The sequence below is a fragment of the Aquarana catesbeiana genome, linkage group LG10 (genome assembly GCF_042186555.1).
Source record: "Aquarana catesbeiana isolate 2022-GZ linkage group LG10, ASM4218655v1, whole genome shotgun sequence".
NCBI lineage: Eukaryota > Metazoa > Chordata > Amphibia > Anura > Ranidae > Aquarana > Aquarana catesbeiana.
Window position 1 is genome coordinate 11,703,847 of NC_133333.1, and position 10,013 is coordinate 11,713,859.

The 10,013-nt window shown below is 42.3% G+C and overlaps 1 long non-coding RNA gene across 1 annotated transcript; it reads left to right on the plus strand.

Moving 5' to 3' along the window:
- The first annotated feature begins 2,251 nt into the window (after positions 1–2,251).
- LOC141110326 (uncharacterized) lies at positions 2,252–8,948 on the plus strand. Its single transcript, XR_012236268.1, has 3 exons — positions 2,252–2,571; positions 6,879–7,338; positions 8,285–8,948. It is a non-coding gene; the product is annotated as an uncharacterized lncRNA (long non-coding RNA).
- Positions 8,949–10,013: the final 1,065 nt, after the last annotated feature.

Genomic DNA, 10,013 nt, shown 5'->3' on the forward strand with positions numbered 1-10,013 from the left:
TCAGGAGTATACATACTAAAATTCACTGTAAGTAGAGAAAAATCAAGTTCTAAATATATTTTTAAATATAGTGTACCTTTCAAATAAAAGGAGGCTTCTTAGACATCTGAAATCTGATACTTACAAATCAGCTTTCAGTTGCCGCCACACACGCTTGACACCATCTGAACCAAATAAGTTTATTTTGGTCTCATCAGACCACAGGACATGGTTCCAGAATTCCATGTCCTTAGTCTGCTTGTCTTCAGCAAACTGTTTGAGGGCTTTCTTGTGCATCATCTTTAGAAGAGTCTTCCTTCTGGGATGACAGCCATGCAGACCAATTTGATGCAGTGTGCGGCGTATGGTCTGATCACTGACAGGCTGACCACTTCAACCTCTGCAGCAATGCTGGCAGCACTCATACAACTACTTCCCAAAGACAACCTCTGGATATGAAGCTGAGCACGTGCACTCAACTTCTTTGGCCGACCATGGTGAGGCCTGTTCTGAGTGGAACCTGTCCTGTTAAACCGCTGTATGGTCTTGGCCATCGTGCTGCAGCTCAGTTTCAGGGTCTTGGCAATCTTCTTATAGCCTAGGCCATCTTTATGTAGAGAAACAATTTATTTTTTCAGATCCTCAGAGAGTTCTTTGCCATGAGGTGCCATGTTGAATTTCCAGTGACCAGTATGAGAGAGTGAGAGCGATAACACCAAATTGAACACACTCTCTCCCGATTCTCACCTGAGACCTTGTAACACTAATGGGTCACATTACACTGGGGAGGGAATATGGCCATTTGGGTCCAACTTGGACATTTTCACTTAGGGGTGTACTCACTTTTGTTACCAGCGGTTTAGACATTAATGGCTGTGTGTTGAGTTCTTTTGAGGGGACAGCAAATTTACACTGTTATACAAGCTGTACACTCACTACTTTACATTGTAGCAATGTGTCATTTCTTCAATGTTGTTACATGAAAAGATCTAATAAAATATTTACAAAAATGTGAGATACTGTGTATATATACAGTGGGGAAAATAATTATTTGATCCCCTGCAGATTTTGTAAGTTTGCCCACTTACAAAGAAATGAAGGGTCTATAATTTTGATCATAATAGTATTTCAAATGATAGAGACAGAATATCAACCAGAAAATCCAGAAAAAACGCACAACACAAATGTTATAAATGGAGTTGCAGTTCAGTGAGTAAAATAAGTATTTGATCCCCAAGCAAAATATGACTTAGTACTTGGTGGAGAAACCCTTGTTGGCAACCACAGAGGTCAGACGTTTCTTGTAGTTGGAGACCAGGTTTTCACACATCTCAGGAGGGCTTTTGGTCCACTCTTCTTTACAGACCTTCTCTAAATCCTTAAGGTTTCTTGGCTGTCTCTTGGCAACTCAAAGTTTCAGCTCCCTCCATACATTTTCTATAGGATTAAGGTCTGGAGACTGGCTAGGCTTTTTCTTGAGCCCCTCCTTTATTGCCTTGGTGGAATATTTTGGGCCATTGTCATGCTGGAAGACCCATCCACGACCCATCTTAGGTGTTCTGGCTGAGGGAAGAAGGTTCTCATCCAAGATTTTACAATACATGGCCCCGTCCATTGGCCTCTCAATGCGGCAAAGTCCTCCTGTACCTTTAGCAGAGAAACAGCCCCAAAGCATCATGTTTCCAGATCCATGCTTGACTGTAGGGATGGTGTTCTTAGGGTCAGAGTCAGCGTTTTTCTTCCTCCAAACACGGGGGTTGGATGCAGACTGGTGTTTAGCTGCCTCGTATATATCATTTAGTTCTGTAGCACAGTGTTTTGGTTGTAGGGATAGCGTGGACAGTTTATTTATATATACAATAATCGCGTAAAAGCAACATAGAAGATAATCAATAAAGAAATTGCAACACAATCAGGGAGGATGATTTGTATATTTACTAAACATAGCACAAGGAGTAAACGAGGGAATGGTTCAGGCCGTGACCCAAAACATTTAGAATTCCAATGGTACAATATGTAATTACATTGTATAATCAATTCAAGAAGAGTCCATCACACCCTTGGAAAACATCTTCTTCCTCGTTCTGTGATACTTATGGAAATAATTTTTAATTTTCTAGCGAGACTATTTTCTTTAAATATAGACATTGGTGGCAGCGGATGCCATTGGCGGCTCCCACCTATTGACGTTAATAGGGAGGTGCATAGGTAGAGGGCGGTCATCAAGATCTTTAACTCTTTGTAACCAACTTGTATCATTTTCCATCCTCAAATCTAGGTCATATTTTGATAGATTTCCTAGAATATGGGTTAGGTCACACTGGGATTATGCAAAACTCGGTATAAAAGCAAGCGGCATCCTTCTTAGAGCTCTTCAGTGTAAGAGGAGCTTCAGCTTTGTGAAGTTATTGGATTCAACTCAATCCTGTGGTTTTTTTTATGCCACTTTTGGGGAGAGGAGTTGGATCTTCCAGGAATCTTGGCAGCATCGTAAAGACATCGCAAAGCAATTTTACGAAGCTGATCCAACGCTATTATTATTATCGCCGCAAGGTAGCCTCGTATTTGGAATCTCCGCACCGGTCCTTCCCGGTAAGTGTGGGGATCAACAGGAAATATTATTGTCCCGCTGATAACACATTGGGGTTGATTTACTAAAACTGGAGGGTGCATAATCTGGTGCAGCTCTGCGTGGTAGCCAATCAGCTTGCAGTTTTTATTGTCAACGCTTAACCACTTGACCTCCGGAAGATCTACCCCCCTTCATGACCAGGCCATATTTTTTTTTGGGATACGGCACTGCGTTAATTTAACTGTAAATTTCGCTGTCGTGCGACGCTGTACCCAAACGACATTTATGTCCCTTTTTTTACCCACAAATAGAGCTTTCTTTTGGTGGTGTTTGATCACCTCTGCGGTTTTTTATTTTTTGCGATATAAACAAACAAAGACCAACAATTTTGAAAACTAACTACTTAAAAAAATAAAAAATGAAAAAATAAAAAAGTCTTCATCAATTTAGGCAGAAGGGAGAAAGAACGGTGATGGCCATCTGTATATGTGTGTGTGGAGGTAGGGGGGCTGGGGGACTGTAATGCCCTGTACACACGGTCGGACATTGATCAGCCATTCCGATAACAAAATCCATGGATTTTTTCCGACGGATGTTGGCTCAAACTTGTCTTGCATACACACGGTCACACAAAGTTGTCGGAAAATCCGATCGTTTTGAACGCGGTGACGTAAAACACGTACGTTGGGACTATAAACAGGGCAGTAGCCAATAGCTTTCATCTCTTAATTCATTCTGAGCATGCGTGGTACTTTGAGCGTCGGATTTGTGTACACACGATCGGAATTCCCGACAACGGATTTTGTTGTCGGAAAATTTTATAGCCTGCTCTCAAACTTTGTGTGTCGGAAATTCCGATGGAAAATGTGTGATGGAATTTCCAACAACAAGGTCGTATCACACATTTTCCGCCGGAAAATCCGACTGTGTGTACAGGGCATTAGTGTTGGGTTTGCGCAGTGTGAAAGAGAGTGTAACAGACACTCTCGGATTAGACAACTGCAGCCAGCAATCCAGCTGGGAAGCCATAGTCCGGTCAGAATAATAAATCTGGGTTTCAGGTGGTCTGAAACCTGGACTCATGATTCAAAACCCAAACTGTCCGGGTGAATCCCGGACAGGTGGCAACCCTAGCCACCCCCCTAATCCATGCGCCCGGACCCTAATCTACATGTTTTTTTTAAGCACATGATTAGAGCCTGAGACTCTAACTGGCTTCAAAAAAGCGTGGGCTCGGGGGGCAGAGCACTGCGCCCTGACTGAGCCCACCCAGTTGTGTGACATTAGCGAAATAATATTCACTATTACCTTTCCTGCTTCTCCTCCTGGCCAATCAGGAAGCGTGTCCTGAGACCCGATTGGCTGGGAGTCTTAGGACCCCCGGCCAATTGGGTTTCAGGACCCACTACCTATTCGGCCGGAAGGAGAAGCAACAGCCCGGCACTTCCCACAACAAGCTGGAGCAAGGAGCAGCCTAAGGTAAGGCCAGTGATCGCCGCCTTCTCGTCTGTCTCCCGCAGCGGGGGGCGGGCAGGCGGTCGCAGTAGTGTGAATGAGGGGGGGCATGTTTGTTTGCTGTCCCCCCCCAAAATATTGAGCACCAGCCACCAATGACTGTACCTATATGACATTTTTATCATTTTTTTCACACAAATAGAGCTTTCTTTTGGTCGTATTTAAAAACCACTTACGGACCGCCCGTTATACGTCAGTACTTTGAAGAGGGATCTCGTTGTTATGGCAGCAGCTAGCTACCATCACCCCGGAATCTTCTTCTTCAGCGGGCGGTCCGCTTTCAGATAAAAGTGGTCTCTGTGGCGGATTCGCTACGGCAACACTTTTATCGGTGGTGGGAGAGGGCCCCCCCTCCCGCCGCGCTCCGGTGCCCTTCACCGCTTACCGGAGCTGCCGGCAGCGGCGGAGGCGATCGGATCCTCTTCCTTGTTAGGTATGGAGCTGAGTGAGGGGAAGATAGCCCCCACCCGGCTCCATACCATTGCAGGGCGTAAGCGTTGTCAAAACATCACTTCCACCCATAGCTCTTAAAGAGTCTTTTTTTTTTTTTTTTGCATTTTAGTGTAAATATGAGATCTGAGGTCTTTTTGACCCCCAGATCTCACATTAAAGAGCTCCTGTCATGCTTTTTTTCTATTACAAGGGATGTTTACATTCCTTGTAATAGGAATGAAAGTGACACAATTTTTTTTAAAAAAGAACAATGTAAAAATAAAAAATAAAAGGTAAAATAAATAAGAAAAAAACAAAAATATTTTAACGTGCCCCGTCCCGCCGAGCTCACGTGCAGAAGCGAACGCATACGTGAATAGCGCCCGCATATGAAAACGGTGTTCAAACTACACATGTGAGGTATCGCCTCGATCGTTAGAGCGAGAGCAATAATTCTAGCCCTGGACCTCCTCTGTAACTCAAAACATGCAACCTATAGACTTTTTTAAACGTCGCCTATGGAGATTTTTAAGGGTAAAATTTGGTCGCCATTCTTATATTTAATTAAAAAAAGTGTATTTTTTCCAAAAAAAAGTGCGCTTGTAAGACCGCTGCGCAAATACAGTGTGACATAGAGTGTTGCAACAACCGACATTTAATTCTCTAGGGAGTTAGAAATATATATATATAATGTTTAGGGGTTCTAAGTAATTTTCTAGCAAAAAAAGGATTTTAACTTGTAAGCAACGCAACAAGTTTGAAAAACAGGCCAGGTACGTAAGTGGTTAATCACTGCTGGGTTTTTCTTATTTTTTAATAAACAAACAAAAAAAGACAGAAAATATTAAAAAAAAAACAAAATAAACATTTTTCATAGTTTGCTATAAACTTTTGAAGACAGGTAACTTTTCTCCTTCACTGATGAGCGCTGATGAGGCTGCACTGAGGCGGCACTGATGAGCATTGATAGACGGCACTGATGAGCATTAATAGACGGCACTGATGGACACTGATAGGCGACACTGATGGGCTCTGATAGGTGGCACTAATAGGTAGCACTGATGGACACTGATAGGTGGCACTGATAGGTAGCACTGATGGGCACTGATAGGTGGCACTGATAGGTAGCACTGATGGGCACTGATAGGTGGCACTGATAGGTAGCACTGATGGGCACTGATAGGTGGCACCGATAGGTAGCACTGATGGGCACTGATAGGTGGCACTGATAGGTAGCACTGATGGGCACTGGTAGGTGGCACTGATAGGTGGCACTGATAGGTGGCACTGATAGGTAGCACTGATGGGCACTGGTAGGTGGCACTGATAGGTGGCACTGATAGGCAGCACTGATAGGTAACACTGATGAAGAGGCACTGGTGGGCACTGATTTTCAGCACTGGCGGGCACTGTTGGGACTGCACTGATAATGAGGACATTAATAATCGGTGCCCTGATTATCAGTGCCAAAGTCCTTTTAGCAGCTCTCTTTTTTTCTCTCCTAACGCTGTCAGCATGAGGAAAGAAAAGCATGTTTTTACTTCCATGATCAGCTGTCATTGGACACCTCTGATCATATGGTAAAGGGCCGCTTTGATTGGCCCTTTACCCCAACCTGTGATCAGCTGAGCCTGAAGGACTGATCTTTGACTCTAACCTTGACCCTAACTCTAAAAGTGACAATGACCTAGATCAAACCCTGATCTACTCATGTTAGGAGGCTCTTACAGCGGGGGTGGGGGGGGTGGGGGGGGTGGGCATTGTCTCCTTCTGCTGTCAATTAAATCCTGCGAGGGCGGGAGAAGGGGGTGGGGCTGAGTTGCACTGCAGGTGTCTATGGATGCACACAACCCAAGCTCGGGAGTGCAAGGGCTTGATATGAGGACACTTGGAGAAGAGGATAAGCGCTTTGTGAAGAGGAGACGGGGATCCCAGAAGAGGTAATGAGCCAATCTTTGCAAAATCATTGCACGGAGCAGGTAAGTATAACATGTTTTTTATTTTAGGAAAAAAAAAAAACAATAAGGTTTACAACTGCTTTAATCAGTACTTTGCCAGAAGGTCAAAAACAAAGTCATTTATTTAGAATTATATTGAGTGGCCCAAAAAAAAAAAAATAGTTCAGTTTTCAACAGGAACTTTAGCCAAAACCTTTTGCCTCAGATAAAGCAGGGAAGGGTTAGAGACCATGTTCGGTTTTTTTGGTCCCCATTGGAAATATTTCCCCTAACTTGCTGCCCATGTAACAAGAATGGTGGCCAAGGTGACAAGAGGTGATGGGAAATTTTCACACTCCATCTCTGTTTTGTTTGATTTCCAAGACTGAAGATTTTAACCAGCAAATTTCCCTCAGATAATTTTTCTTTTTTCTCCCTTTCAGCTGGAGAAATGTGTGTCAATACTGCGCAGCATCGTTCAATGTACTAATTCCATTCAACAGCAATTACGCTTTGTGTTCCAAAGACAAAATACCTTCGCGGGGCAGAACAAGGCCACCCAACTATTGAAAAAAAAAAGAGATGATCTACGGAAATGAAATGGCAGACCAAGAGGGAAATTATTCACCCTTTCCATCTGCTCCATTTGCCCAACATTACAGCAATTCTATTCCACCACCCCTACCGCCTAATCCACCTCCAATTTATGAAATGCCCATTTATGTCACAGACTCATCTAAATACCCCTGTGACAACCCGCTTAAACCTGAAGTTGTGACAACTCAACCGACCACAATGGCCCTCGCACAACCGGCCTGTAGGGATTATCTTATCTGGTCCATAGTGAACCTGGTCTTCTGTAACATTATTTTTGGCATTGTGGCCACTGTATTCTCCTATAAGGTAGGTATAAGCACCGCTACTTTATGAGAAAATTAATTTTTATGTGATTTCAATATTAATTTTTCTTGTAAAAAAATATATATATATAAATGCAATCTGCCTAACGTAGCTAAATGTATCAAGAAACAGTAGTAGTTTAAAAAGCACAATTCCTGTCTATAATTTTTAGTCAACATTTTTTTTTGTTAATTGCATCCAACGGGCTTCCAATTTTTAGATGTACTGCTCAATGGATGTCAGACTCCTTCTACCTCAGAGCACTTCTTGACTAGTCTGGATCTATAGTGATTATTGAAACCAGGAGTGCTATATAGTGAGAGAGCTCAAGTATTCATCAGCTAATTCTTACCAAGCAATTAGATGCTTTGGAAACCCTAATGACTCACAAACTAGAGGTCCCTGGATTGCATCCCGGACGAGCCCCCAACTAGATGTTTCAGCTTATAAATTTCTGCTTAAAAAATGTTAAATTAGCAAAAATAGAATTCTTTTGTTATTCGAGCCTATAGCACACTATAAAACCCAGAAAAGAAATGGATTCCCACATCTAAAACCAGCCAATCATTAAATGTTGTATCTTTCAGTCTTGTGTTTGCCCTTTATTCTGGTTGGTTACTGTGTTCTGCATTATATTTCTGCTTGCAAAAGGAAGCAAAGAAAATGAGAAATAGCAGGGATAGATCTCTACAGTGAATCTTGCTGGAATCTTGAATTGAGTAAAATATAGCCTTATATATGCTGGTGAACGCAGTCCGGTTTCGTTTTTTTTATTGATTGGTTGTAAAGAGCGGGGGGGGGGGAGGGGAGAGACTAGCCTGGAGCGGTGTTCACAAGTGTGCTTAGGAATGAAGCCCGATCTTTTGTAAAATAAGTCTGCATGTCTTGGACACGAATCGTAATGCTTACAGAAATAATAAGAGATATGTTGTATAATTCCTCCCTCTAGACTCGGGATTCTGTCAAAAGTGGGGACTCTGTCTCAGCAGCGAGTAGTTCCAGAAAAGCGCTCATCTTCAACTTGACGGCACTCGTCTTGGGCATAATACTGCATATTGCTTGGATATCGGTGGTCATTCATCAGTCTGTGGCAGCGCCAGTGCCACTCTTCATTGACAACAGTCATATTGATAACAGTGTAAGTGTAGAGTTTCACGGCGGTCTACGTATGCATTAAAAAAAAAAATGAAGACCCATTTTATGTTGTATAAATATATGTATATATTTTTTAACAAATAAATAATGAAACTTCCACTTCCTAACCCCTTTATCACTGCTTATGAGTGTATTGTTTTTTAACCTACTTTACAATATATCTGCACTGTTGCTCTATATGTTCATACTTTCTTACAACGTACCCTTTTTAGTGAGCCCTTTTTTTATTTTTAATTTTTTTGAGAACATGTACACTTTACTTTCTCTAGGTTACTATTTAGCCATTCAGGGTCTTTTCCCTGGTTGTTTTTGTTTCATTCCCCCTGAGATTCTTTTGCTTCCCTCTTTCATTCATGTGTGTGCAAATTGTATCAATGGTAACTATTTGACACTCATTGTGTGTATTTGTTTTTTCCCCTATATGTTAAATACCAATAAATATATTTGAGGAAAAAAAATGGATATAAAAGAAACTGTTGCTTTTCCTATCTTTTTATTTATTTTTTTATTTATACTGTAAATCCTCCTAACAACGATCAAAATGCTACTTACTTACACAGCTGGCCAATTCTGACATTCCTATCCTGCAAGTAAAAAAAAACATAATTTTCTTTTAGTAGAAAACGTATCCAAGCCTGACATATTTTTTTGAGCAGGGGCCCTAGAAAATAAAATAGTGGGTGTTGCCTATTTTTATGTCATGCGATATTTGTGATGCGGTTTTTCAAAAGCAATTTTTATTTTTATCAATTTTAATTGCACAAAAAACAAAATTTCATTCCCAGTTGTCAATGTCTGGTAAAATATAAAATATTGGCCCCCCAACAAAGGGAGGGGATTCCAATTCAAAACCTCTCTCTCCACAAATCCCCCCAGAACAAATTAACCCCCCATAAAAAAAAAATTACTCCCCCTAGCACAAATCCTCTGCCCCTCAAATATCCCCTCCCAGTACACATCCCCCCACCCACTTCAAATCCCCTCTCTCAGCACAAATTGCCCACATCTACCCTCCTAGCACAACCCCCCCTCTCAAATTCACCCCCTAGCACAATAACCCCCAATCATCCCTACTAGTACAAATCCCCCCTGCCACCCCCTAAATTCCCCCTCCCAACACAAATCCTCTCCCCACAATCTCCTTACAGCACCCCCCCACCCCCCACCTTTCATGTTTCATCCAACATCAGTGCCTGACCTCACAAATGTGAGGTCCTCTCCCCACAATCTCCTTACAGCACCCCCCCCCACCCCCCACCTTTCATGTTTCATCCAACATCAGTGCCTGACCTCACAAATGCTATTCTGGAAGAATGGTCAAGCATTCTCATAGACACACTCCTAAACCTTGTGGATGGCCTTCCCAGAAGAGTTGAAGCTGTTATAGCTGCAAAGGGTGGGCCAACTCAATATTGAACCCTATGGACTAAGACTGGGATGCCATTAAAGTTCATGTGTGTGTAAAGGCAGGCGTCCCAATACTTTTGGTAATCCATCATGCCATACCATCAGGGAGACGTAAT